The sequence below is a fragment of the Salmo salar genome, chromosome 20 (assembly GCF_965601325.2).
Source record: "Salmo salar chromosome 20, fSalSal1, whole genome shotgun sequence".
Classification (NCBI taxonomy): Eukaryota; Metazoa; Chordata; class Actinopteri; order Salmoniformes; family Salmonidae; genus Salmo; species Salmo salar.
Window position 1 is genome coordinate 87,787,863 of NC_138310.1, and position 13,207 is coordinate 87,801,069.

The 13,207-nt window shown below is 44.0% G+C and overlaps 1 pseudogene; it reads left to right on the forward strand.

Annotated features, from left to right (window-relative positions):
- The first annotated feature begins 5,256 nt into the window (after positions 1-5,256).
- Positions 5,257-6,438, forward strand: LOC106581492 (P2Y purinoceptor 13 pseudogene; annotated as a pseudogene).
- The last annotated feature ends 6,769 nt before the right edge of the window (positions 6,439-13,207 follow it).

Sequence of the window (13,207 nt, forward strand, 5' to 3'; positions counted from 1 at the left end):
CTTGTCACTGATTCTCTTCAGGTAGGTGAGTAAATCTTTAGTTCACTTGCATCTTCTTATCCTTACTCTGAGCTGTTTTATGCATTGCTTCATCAAGGTACACTTAAAAGAAATTATAATGGGTTTATAAGTATAGTTAATAAATTGCTATTTATTTGTTTACTGGTTCTATAGTATCTAAATATTTAATAAGGAGTTATAAAACATTCATGATTATTTGCCTAACACAGATTTGTGGGTTGTCTTCTCTTGTTGTCTCAAGAGATTTCTATTCATGGAGAAAAAAGGTTTTATGATTTCATTAGTGCTCAAAAACAGGTATTTGAAGTGAGTTTCGTAACGTCCATTCAAATTAAATATGATTCAGATGACACCAACTACATTGACTTGAATAATTATATTAACTACTAATGCTTAATAATGCAAATGAATTAAAGAGCTAAGGCAGAGGAAAACACAAATGAGTACTGCTATCTAAAAACTACACCTCTCAGCATTCACTCCAGTCTCAGTGCTTCAGTCCTACTTCAGCTGGTTGTCGCTTGAAATCATTAAAATAACTCCCTATAGCAAATAGTCAGATGATTATTTAAGGTATCCTTTATGCTCAATACTCAATTGACGTTGTAATGTACACTAGTTGAAAATGAAAAAATAATGAATGTGTCAAGCAACGTACACTCCCTTGTTAAAGAAAGAAACTTTGAAAGTCATAAACAAAAATGGCAAGTCTACTATGTATGTAACTTAGATAGAGACAGAGGTGGGGATAGTTCTGTGAGGATGTACATACAGGTCTATAAGCTAATGCTAACAAAATACAGGGATAGAGGTGGGGATAGTTCTGTGAGGATGTACATACAGGTCTATAAGCTAATGCTAACAAAATACAGGGATAGAGGTGGGAATAGTTCAGTGATGTACATACAGGTCTATAAGCTAATGCTAACAAAATATAGGGATAGAGGTGGGAATAGTTCAGTGATGTAGATACAGGTCTATAAGCTAATGCTAAAGAAATATAGGGATAGAGGTGGGAATAGTTCAGTGATGTAGATACAGGTCTATAAGCTAATTTATTTGTATTTATTTCACCTTTATTTAACCAGGTAAGCTAGTTGAGAACAAGTTCTCATTTACAACTGCGATCTGGCCAAGATAAAGCAAAGCAGTGCGACACAAACAACAACACAGAGTTACACATGGAATAAACAAGTGTACAGTCAATAACACAATAGAAAAAAAAGAAAGTCTATATACAGTGTGTGCAAATGGCTATTGGACGTAAGGCAATAAATAGGCCATAGTAGCGAAGTAATTACAATTTAGCAAATTAACAATGGAGTGATAGATGAGCAGATGATGATGTGCAAGTAGAAATACTGGTGTGCAGAAAAGTAAAAAAAACAACATGGGGATGAGGTAGGTAGATTGGGTGGGCTATTTACAGATGGGCTATGTAGAGCTGCAGCGATCGGTTAGCTGCTCAGATAGCTGATGTTTAAAGTTAGTGAGGGAAATTTAAGTCTCCAGCTTCAGCAATTTTTGCAATTTGTTCCAGTCATTGGCAGCAGAGAACTGGAAGGAAAAGCGGACAAAGGAGGTGTTGGCTTTGGGGATGACCAGTGAGATATACCTGCTGGAGCGCGTGCTACGGGTGGGTGTTGTTATCGTGACCAGTGAGCTGAGATAAGGCGGAGCATTACCTAGCATAGACTTATAGATGATCTGGAGCCAGTGGGTCTGGCGACAAATATGTAGCGAGGGCCAGCCGACTAGAGCATACAGGTCGCAGTGGTGTGTGGTATAAGGGTCTTTGGTGACAAAACGGATGGCACTGTGATAGACTGCATCCAGTTTGCTGAGTAGTATTGGAAGCTATTTTGTAAGTGACATCGCCGGGGGATTGGTAGGATAGTCAGTTTTACAAGTGTATGTTTGGCGGTGTGAGTGAAGGATGCTTTGTTGCGAAATAGGAAGCCGATTCTAGATTTAATTTTGGATTGGAGATGTTTAATATGAGTCTGGAAGGAGAGTTTACAGTCTAGCCAGACACCTAGGTAATTGTAGTTGTCCACATATTCTAAGTCAAAACCGTCCAGAGTAGTGATGCTAGTCGGGCGAGCGGGTGCGGGCAGCGAACAGTTGACAAGCATGCATTTGGTTTTACCAGCGTTTAAGAGCAGTTGGAGGCCATGGAAGGAGTATTGTATGGCATTAAAGCTCATTTGGAGATTAGTTAACACAGTGTCCAAAGAAGGGCCAGATGTATACAGAATGGTGTCGTCTGCGTAGAGGTGGATCAGGGAATCTCCCGCAGCAAGAGCGACATCATTGTTATATACAGAGAAAAGAGTCAGCCCGAGAATTGAACCCTGTGGTACCCCCATAGAGACTGCCAGAGGTCTGGACAACAGGCCCTCCGATTTGACATACTGAACTCTGTCTGAGAAGTAGTTGGTGAACCAGGTGAAGCAGTCATTTGAGAAACCAAGACTGTTGAGTCTGCCGACAAGAATACGGTGATTGACAGAGTCGAAAGCCTTGGCAAGGTCGATGAAGACGGCAGCACATTACTGTCTTTTCGATGGCGGTTATGATATCGTTTAGTACGTTGAACGTGGCGGAGGTGCACCCGTCACCAGCTCGGAAACTGGATTGCACAGCAGAGAAGGTACGGTGGGATTCGAAATGGTCAGTGATCTGTTTATTAACTTTGCTTTCAAAGACTTTAGAAAGGCAGGGCAGGATGGATATAGGTCTATGACAGTTTGGGTCTAGAGTGTCACCCCCTTTGAAGAGGGGGATGACCGTGGCAGCTTTCCAATCTTTAGGGATCTCGGACAATACGAAAGAGAGGTTGAACAGACTGGTAATAGGGGTTGCAACAATGGCGACAGATAATTTTAGAGAGGGTCCAGATTGTCTAGCCCAGCTGATTTGTACGGGTCCAGGTTTTGCAGCTCTTTCAGAACATCTGCTATCTGGATTTGGGTGAAGGAGAAGCTGGGGAGGCTTGTGCAAGTAGCTGCGGGGGGTGCGGAGCTGTTGGTCAGGGTTGGGGTAGCCAGGAGGAAAGCATGGCCAGCCGTAGAGAAATGCTAATTGAAAATGTTGATTATCATGGATTTATCGGTGGTGACCGTGTCGCCTAGCCTCAGTGCAGTGGGCAGCTGGGAGGAGGTGCTCTTGTTCTCCACGGACTTTACAGTCTCCCAAAACGTTTTGGAGTTAGAGCTACAGGATGCAAATTTCTGTTTGAAAAAGCTAGTCTTTGCTTTCCTGACTGACTGCATGTATTGGTTCCTGACTTCCATGAAAAGTTGCATATCCCGGGAACTAGTGACAGTGATGAGGGGTGGTTGTTTGACCGCGGACCCATAGCGGATGCAGGCAATGAGGCAGTGATCGCTGAGATCCTGATTGAAAACAGCAGAGGTGTATTTGCAGGGCAAGTTGGTCAGGATAATATCTATGAGGGTGCCCATGTTTACGGATTTAGGGTTGTACCTGGTGGGTTCCTTGATAATTTGTGTGAGATTGAGGGAATCTAGTTTAGAGTGTAGGTCGGCCGGGGTGTTAAGCACATCCCATTTTAGCTCACCTAACAGAACGAAATCTGAAGATAGATGGTGGCAATCAATTCACATATGGTGTCCAGGGCACAGCTGGGAGCTGAGGGGGTCTATAACAGGCGGCAACAGTGAGAGACTTATTTCTGGAGAGATACATTTTTTAAATTAGAAGTTTGAACTGTTTGGGCATAGACCTGGAAAGTATGATAGAACTTTGCAGGCTATCTCTGGAGTAGATTGCAACTTCTACCCCTTTTTGATGGAAAATGTTGTAGTTGGGTATGGAAATCTCCGAATTTTTGGTGGCCTTCCTAAGCCAGGATTCAGACACGGCAAGGACATCAGGGATGGCGGAGTATGCTAAAGCAGTAAGTAAAACAAACTTAGGGAGGACGCTTCTGATGTTAACGTGCATGAAACCAAGGCTTTTTCGGTTACAGAAGTGAGAGTTCCTGGGCACACGCAGGGCCTGGGTTAACCTCCACATCACCCGAGGAACAGAGGAGGAGTAGGATGAGGAAACGGTTAAAGGCTATAAGAACTGGCCGTCTAGTGCGTTGGGGACAGACAATAAAAGGAGCACATTTCTGGGTGTGGTAGAATAGATTCAGGGCATAATGTACAGACAGGGGTATGGTGGGGTGCGGGTACAGTGGAGGTAAACCCAGGCACAGAGTGACAAGAGAGGTTGCATCTCTGGACACGCTAGTTATGCTGGGTGAGGTCACCGCATGTGTGGGAGGTGGGACAAAAGAGGTGCCTGAGGCATGTTGAGTGGGACTAGGGGCTCCGCAGTAAACTAAAACAATGATAACTATCCTAAACAACAGTGTACAAGGCATATTGACATTTGAGAGAGACATAAAGCGAGGCATAACGTAATCACAGGTGTTGATTGGGAGAGCTAGCTAAGACAACAACGGGTAAGACAACAACAGCTAATCAGCTAAGACAACAACAACAGGTAAAATGGCGATGAATGGGCAGAGAGGGTCAGTTAACTACTCACAGGGCCTGAGTTCTAGGCTGGGGCAGACAGATAAACAAAAAAATAAACAAACTGGAGTACCATGATAAATGAACAGTCCAGCAGGTATCAGCTATGTAGCCTTGTGATCATAGGGTCCAGTGAACAGCAATAGATGGAACAGGGAAGCCACGGGGCAGTCGTTACTACACTAGCATGCGGGAGACACAGTGTTTAAAGTTAGCAGGCCGGGGTAAGAAGAAGCGTGTGCTCCGACGTCCGGCAAAGGCCGGTTGAGGACACAGCGGATGGAGTTACGTTGGCGGACAAGTCGTGGTGGTACGGCGGGGCGCCGTGTCGACAAAGGGTCCAGGCCAGATGGCGAAAGAGGTATTGTAGTTGTAGTAATTTCGTTTTCTAGCCAGGAGATGCGCCTGGCTTGCGGCTAACTGGTGCTAGCTTTGGGGCAGGGGAATTAGCCACTATAGCCACTCGGTAGTAGCTAGCTAGCAGTGATGATCCGATACAAAGGTCCAGAGCTTACGACAAGGATCTGGTGGAGTAGTGGATTCTAGCCGTGTTGGGGTAGAGTCCGGGAGGCATCGGCTGTGTAGCCGAGTGATCACAGAGTAGGCCGGGAGGTGGGCCTGGCTCAGGGCTAGCTTTGGGGCTGGGTCACTCCGTGGCAGCTAGCTTTGTTATTGCTAACAAAAGCAATGCAAATCATGTTAAATGATGCAAGGTGATTCAAAGGTTTTCCTCAGTGTCTTCATTTTGCATGTTTTCGTGTTGACCTAGGAAAGTCCTTGAATAAGTTCCTCATTTGGCAAACAATGGATTAGACTGAGATATTTCCATAACTTTTCTTCTCCCTTTTTTCAGATGCTACAATGACATCTAACCTGACATCCCCCCTGTTTCTTCTGGACTGTGGCTCTTTCAATTATCACGACCTAGATGTGGTTATCCCATGTCTGTACTTTGCAATGTTCCCGCTTGCCTTGATGTTGAATGGGGTCGCGTCCTGGGTCTCCCTGCACCTGAGCTCAACCTCCAACTTCATGGTGTATCTGAAGAACCTTGTGGCCGCTGACCTTCTCATGACCCTGACCATGCCTATTGTGGCGGCCAGTAAACTTCCTACGTCATCTGTGGGGTTACGACTGTTCTCCTGTCGCTACTCAGGTGTCATCTTCTACACATGCATGTACACAAGCATCACTCTACTGGGCCTCATCAGTCTGGACCGCTTCTTCAAGATCGTCAGGCCCTGTGGCAGGTTGTTGGGTCAGAACCTGGTCTTCGGTAAGGTACTGTCTGTCTCTGTGTGGGTGGCGCTGTTTGGAGCCACTGCTCTCCCTACCATTATCCTGACCAATCAGGGTGCCAGCAACAAGACGGATGCCTCCTGTATGTCCATGAAGAGCCCAGCCGGGGTCAGACTTCACACAGTGGTGGTTGTGTTCATGGATGTCTTGTTCTGGGCCGTGAGCATACTGGTTGTAGTTTGCTACATGTGCATCACCAACAAGGTCCTCAAGTCCTTCAGAAACTCCGGCAGCAAAAACAGCCAGGGCAAGCAAAAGACAAAGGTCCGTGTCTTCCTGGTTCTGGTCGTGTTCTCTGTTTGCTTCATTCCATTCCACATTGTGCGGATCCCACACACTATTCAGCAGACCAACAATGTCAAGGCCTATTCTCAAGTCTCCATCAGCATCGCTCAAAAGGTGACCCTGTGGCTGTCCACCGTCAACATCTGCCTGGACCCACTCCTCTACTTCTTCCTGTGCAGGGAGTTCAGAGAGAAACTTATGGGGATGCTGAACCGAGGAGGGACACCTTCACAAATAACATCAGGCACCACAGAGAATCGCTCAACATAGACAGGGAGAAGTATCATCCAATTGGACATTTCTCTAATTGAGACAAAAACATATTGTAGGCTAAATAGGGGATTTGAATAAACTTTCCTGAGAAAAGCTAAACAACTTTGTCTTAGATTGGTTTTCTTTTGTTCTATACTTGTTCAAATGTTTCTACCCATATTTGTTGGAGAGTAAGTTGGATTAATGTGATATGTGGTTGTCTCACCTAGCTACCTTAAGATGGATGCACTAACTGTAAGTCACTCTGGATAAGAGTGTCTGATTAATGACTAAAATCTAAATGTATAATGAATTAGGTCACACAAGTTGTTATTTCACTGTTACAGAACATGTAAAGCCACCCATTGGGCATAAACTGGTTGAATCAATGTTGTTTTGACATAATTTGTCAACGTATTGTGACGTGGAATCTACGTGAAAAAATACATTGGATTGGACGACCAGGTGCTTTCGCTCTCTGAGGCTGACATGAGTAAAACTCTCAAAATAGTGAATAATCACAAAGTTGCCAGCCCAGATGGCATCCCCCGGGCCATGTCCTCAGTGTGTGTGCTGACCAACTGGCAGATGTCTTCTCAGATATATTCAACCTGTCCCTGTCCCAGGCTGTAGTCCCAATCTGCTTTAAGTAGACCACCATTGTCCCAGTGCCCAAGGAAAACAAGGTGACATGCCCAAATGACTATCGTGCTGTTGCCCTCATCTCAGTCATTTTTTTAAATTTACTTAACCCTTATTTTACCAGGTAAGTTGACTGAGAACACATTCTCATTTACAGCAATGACCTGGGGAAGAGTTACAGGGGAGAGGAGGGTAGATGAATGAGCCAATTGTAAACTGGGGATGATTAATTGACCATGACATTATGAGGGCCAGATTGGGAATTTAGCCAGGACACTGGGGTTAACACCCCTACTCTTACGATAAGTGCCATGGGATCTTTAGTGACCACAGAGTGTCAGGACACCTGTTTAACGTCCCATCCGAAAGACGGCACCCTACACAGGGCAACATCCTCAATCACTGCCCTGGGGCATTGGGATATTTTTTGGAGGAATGGTTGCCTCCTACTGGTCCTCCAACACCATTTTCAACAGCATCTGGTCTCCCATCTAGGGACCAACCAGGACCAAACCTAGTTAGCTTCAGAAGCAAGCCAGCAGTGGGATGCAGGGGGGTATGCTGCTGGCGCAGGGCAGTCATGAAGTGCTTGGAGAGGCTGGTCATGGCCCACATCAAGGCCAGTATACTGGGCACACAATTTGTCTACTGTCTAAAAGATCCATGGAAAACGTTATTTCCATCGCTTTTCACACAGCCGTAAAACCTCTGGACAAGAGGAACACCTATGTGAGAATGCTGTTCATTGACTACAGTTCAGCATTCAACACTATTGTTCCCTCCAAGCTCGACACCAAGCTCAGAGCCATGGATCTGGACATCACCCTCTGCAACTGGATCCTGGACTTCCTGACGGGCAGATCACAGGCTGTGAGGATTGGCAAAAACACCTCCTCCCCACTGACTCTTAACACGGGGGTCCCCCAGGGGTGTGTCCTCTGTCCTCTGCTGTACTCCCTGTTCTCCCACGACTGTGTTGCTTTGCACGACACCAACTCCATCATCAAGTTTGCTGATGACACCACGGTTGTAGGCCTGATAACCAACAATGACGAGTCAGCCTATAGGGAGGAGGTAAGTGAACTGGCATTGTGGTGTCATGACAACAACCTTACCCTCAATGTCAGCAAAACAAAGTAGTTGATTGTTGACTTCAGGAAGCAGAGGAGGGAAGATGCCCTGATCCACATCAACGGGACTACAGTAGAGAGTCACAAGATCTAAGTTCCTCAGCGTCCACATCACTGAGGACTTGTCATGGACTAACCACACCACTCTTGTCAAGAGGGAGCAACAGCGTCTCTAATTCCTAAGGCGGCTGAAGAAAAACCCAGGATTCAACTAAAAATAGACAATACATATAGGCCTAGGATTTCAAGCTTTGGTTGATTTCTAATTAAATGTTCAAATTAATAATTGATATGTTGGATTCACGTCTCCGTCTCAACCAAAAATGTAAGTTAAAGAATAAGACTAAATCAAATCTAACTTTATTTAAAGTGCATTTAAAGACGTGAATCCAACATATCAATTATTAATTTGTAGTCAAACTGGATATTGAATTATGTTTGGTTGTCAACGCAACCAAATATCAACATTTGAAGGAGATGTATCTTCTGTTTGGATAGTTCCATCCTTAAATGCACTTTAAAGATGCAATATGCAGAAATCGCCCCGCCATTTCCTGGTGGCAAAAATTGTAATTTGATCATATTACTCCAGTGCTAGCCTCTCTACACTGGCTTCCTGTTAAGGCTATGGCTGATTTCAAGGTTTTACTGCTAACCTACAGGCATTACATGGGCTTGCTCCTACCTATCTTTCCGATTTGGTCCTGCCGTACATACCTACACGTACGCTACGGTTACAAGACGGAGGCCTCCTTACTGTCCCTAGAACTTCTAAGCAAACAGCTGGAAGCAGGGCTTTCTCATATAGAGCTCCATTTTTATGGAATGGTCTGCCTATCCATGTAAGAGACGCAGACTCGGTCTCGACCTTTAAGTCTTTATTGAAGACTCATCTCTTCAGTAGGTCCAATGATTGAGTGTAGTCTGGCCCAGGAGTGTGAAGGTGAACGGAAAGGAACTGGAGCAATGAACCTCCCTTGCTGTCTCTGCCTGGCCAGTTCCCCTCTCTCCACTGGGATTCTGTGCCTCAAACCCTATTACAGGGCTGAGTCACTGACTTACTGGTGCTCTTCCATGCCGTCCCTAGGAGGGGTGCGTCACTTGAGTAGGTTGAGTCACTGACGTGATCTTCCTGTCCAGGTTGGCGCCCCCCCTTTCGTTCGTGCCATGGGGGAGATCTTCGTTGGCTATACTCGGCCTTGTCTCAGGATAGTAAGGAGTGGGGGCTGTGCTTTGGCAAAGGGGTTGGGGTCATATCCTGCCTGTTTGGCCCTGTCCAGGGGTATCGTCGGACGGGGCCACAGTGTCTCCCGACCCCTCCGGACCTCAGCCTCCAGTATTTATGCTGCAATAGTTTATGTGTCAGGGGGATAGGGTCAGTCTGTTATATCAAGAGTATTTCTTCTGTCTTATCTGGTGTCCTGTGTGAATTTAAGTATGCTCTCTCTAATTCTCTTTCTTTCTTTCTCTTGGAGGACCTGAGCCCTAGGACCATGCCTCAGGACTACCTGGCCTGATGACTCCTTGCTGTCCCCAGTCCACCTGGTCGTGCTGCTGCTCCAGTTTAAACTGTTCTACGTGTGGCTATGGAACGCTGACCTGTTCACCGGACGTGCTACCTTGTCCCAGATCTGCTGCTTTCAACTCTCTAGAGACAGCAGGAGCGGTAGAGATACTCTGAATGATCGGCTATGAAAAGCCAACTGACATTTTTCTCCTGAGGTGCTGTTGCACCCTCTACAACCACTGTGATTATTATTATCTGACCCTGCTGGTCATCTATGAACGTTTGAACATCTTGGCCATGTTCTGTTACAATCTCCACCTGGCACAGCCTGAAGAGGACTGGCCACCCCTCAGAGCCTGGTTCCTCTCTAGGTTTCTTCCTAGGTTCTGACCTTTCTAGGGAGTTTTTCCTAGCCACCATGCTTCTACATCTGCATTGCTTGCTGTTTGGGGTTTTAGGCTGGGTTTCTGTACAGCACTTTGCACTATATAGCACAGCACTTTGCACTTTGCTGATGTAAAAAGGGCTTTATAAATAAATTTGATTGAAATTTGATCATATTTAGCCTAATTTCAGTTTGTAACAAAACAAGCGAGTATACTGTAATGTAGAGAATCATTGCACCATATAAACCGCTGTAACATTTATTTTTCATAACCAAAAATATTGCATTTTCAGCTGTTTGAAGCTGGTGTATAAAACCGAAAGTAAAAGACGCAAAAACAAAACTTAAGAACAAAATGCACAGATAAGGAGCACATAGAACAGATTGGGTTGCACAAAAACGTACATATTGCAGCTTTAAATAAAGTTGATTTTGTCCTAGTGTTTAACTTCCTCCTTTGGCAGCAATAAACTCAACCAAACGTTTTCTGAGGTTGCGGATCAGACCTGCACAACGGTCAGGAGAAATTTTGGACGATTCCACTTTACAAAACTGTTTCAGTTCAGCAATATTCTTGGGACGTCTCGTGTGAACCGCTCTCGAGGTCAGGTCGAGGTCAGGACTCTAACTGGGCCACTCCAGAAGGCATATTTTCTTTTGTTGAAGCCATTCTGTTGTTGATTTACTTCTGTGTTTTTGGTCGTTGTCCTGTTGCATCACCCAACTTGTGTTGAGCTTCAATTGGCGGACAGATAGCCTTACATTCTCCTGCAAAATGTCTTGATAGACTTGGGAATTCATTTTCCCGTTGATGATAGCAAGCTGTCCAGGCCCTGAGGCAGCAAAGCAGGCCCAAACCATGATGCTCCCTCCACCATACTTTACAGTTGGGATGAGGTTTTGATGTTGGTGTGCTGTGCCTTTTTTTCTCCACACATGTTCCTTCCGAACAACTCAACTTCAGTTTCATTTATTTGCCAACAGCACTTTTGGACAGCAGTGGCTTCTTCCTTAGTGTCCTTCCATGAACACCATTCTTGTTTAGTGTTTCACGTATCGTAGGCTCGTCAACAGAGATGTTAGCATGTTCTGTAAGTCTGTAGCTGACACTCTAGGATTCTTCTTAACCTCATTGAACATTCTGCGCTGTGCTCTGGCAGTCATCTTTGCAGGGCGGCCACTCCTAGGGAGAGTAGCAACAGTGCTGAACTTTCTCCATTTATAGACAATTTGTCTTACCGTGGACTGATGAACATCGAGGCTTTTAGAGATACTTTTGTAACCCTTTCCAGCTTTATGCAAGTCAACAATTAGGTCTTCTTGAGATCTCTTTTGTTCGAGGCATGGTTCACATCAGACAATGCTTCTTGTGAATAGCAAACTCAAATTGTGTGAGTGTTTTTTATAGGGCAGTTCAGCTCTAACCAACATCTCCAATCTCGTCTCATTGATTGGACTCCAGGTTAGCTGACTCCTGACTCCAATTAGCTTTTGGAGTCATTTACCCTATGGGTTCACATACTTTTTCCAGCCTGCAATGTGAATGTTTGAATGATGTATTCAATATAGACAAGAAAAATACAATAATTGGTGTGTTATTAGTTTAAGCAGACTGTGTTTGTCTATTGTTGTGACTTAGATGAAGATCAGATCAAATTGATCAATTTATGCAGAAGTCCAGGTAATTCCAAAGGGTTCACATTGTTTTTTTTGCCGCTGTATTTTCTTTCGATTCTTGATATTTGGTTGCATTGGCAACCAAACACAATTTAATATTACTTGTGCACTACAGTAAAGAACAGTAATAAGTTAAGGCTATCTTACGAACTAATGTAACCGTATTTATTCAATAAACTAATGTAACCGTATTTATTGAACAAACTATTGTAACAGTATTTATTCAATAAACGAATGTAACCGTATTTATTCAATAAACTAATGTAACCGTATTTATTCAACAAACTAATGTAACCGTATTTATTCAACAAACTAATGTAACAGTATTTGTTCAACACACTATTGTAACAGTATTTATTCAACAAACTAATGTAACCGTATTTATTCAATAAACTAATGTAACAGTATTTGTTCAACACACTATTGTAACAGTATTTATTCAACAAACTAATGTAACCGTATTTATTCAACAAACTAATGTAACCGTATTTATTCAACAAACTAATGTAACCGTATTTATGCAACAAACTAATTTAACAGTATTTATACAACCTTAAAATCAGTAACACATTCATGGCCACATGTAAGGTTATTGTAACTATAAACGTGTTCGTATGTAATCATAGAACGCGTGTATGTTCAAGATAGCGTGCAAAGGTCGCACGTCTGTGGAGATCTTCACACTTGCTGTAATAATCTGTGTAGAATATTGAAGTAATCTCATTCTCAACTGCAATCCAGGTTATTTAGTTCTGCTATTAGATGAAGCACAGGGATAACACATTGATCTGTTGTTTAAATACAAAATATCTGACATTGTGTTCCCATTTGAACTTTGTTGTGCTTTTAGATAGTTGAAAGCATAGTATTAACACATTGAAAATTCAACTAACTTTTGGCTGTCTTTTTGAGTGGGTGATTATTATAAGGGCACAAGGAGAGAACCAAATGCAGACACAGGAGGCAGATGGTTGAGCTCCGATATTTATTACACCAAAAGGGGTAGGCAAAAGGCAGGTCGGGGACAGGCGAGAGTTCATAAACCAGGTCCAAGTCCAAACAGTACCAGGGGATAGGCAGGCTCGAGGTCAGGACAGGCAGAGTGGTCAGGCAGGTGAATACGGTGTTAGGGCAGGCAAGGGTCAAAACCAGGAGGGCTAGGAAAAAACAGAGACTTGGGGGAAAAAAATAGGAGCTAGGACAACCCCTGGTTGACTTGGCAAAACAAGACAATCTGGCACAGAGAGACAGGAAACACAGGGATAAATACACCGGGGACTAATGGGGAAAACAGGAGACACCTGGAGGTGGGAGGAGACAATCACAAAGACAGGTGAAACAGATCAGGGCGTGACTAACCTAAGAACGGCACTTGCCAATGTAGTCACTTGAGTCCATCAAAACAATGATAATAGTAGTGATAGTAAATGGTATTTCATGTACAACACACAACTGACCT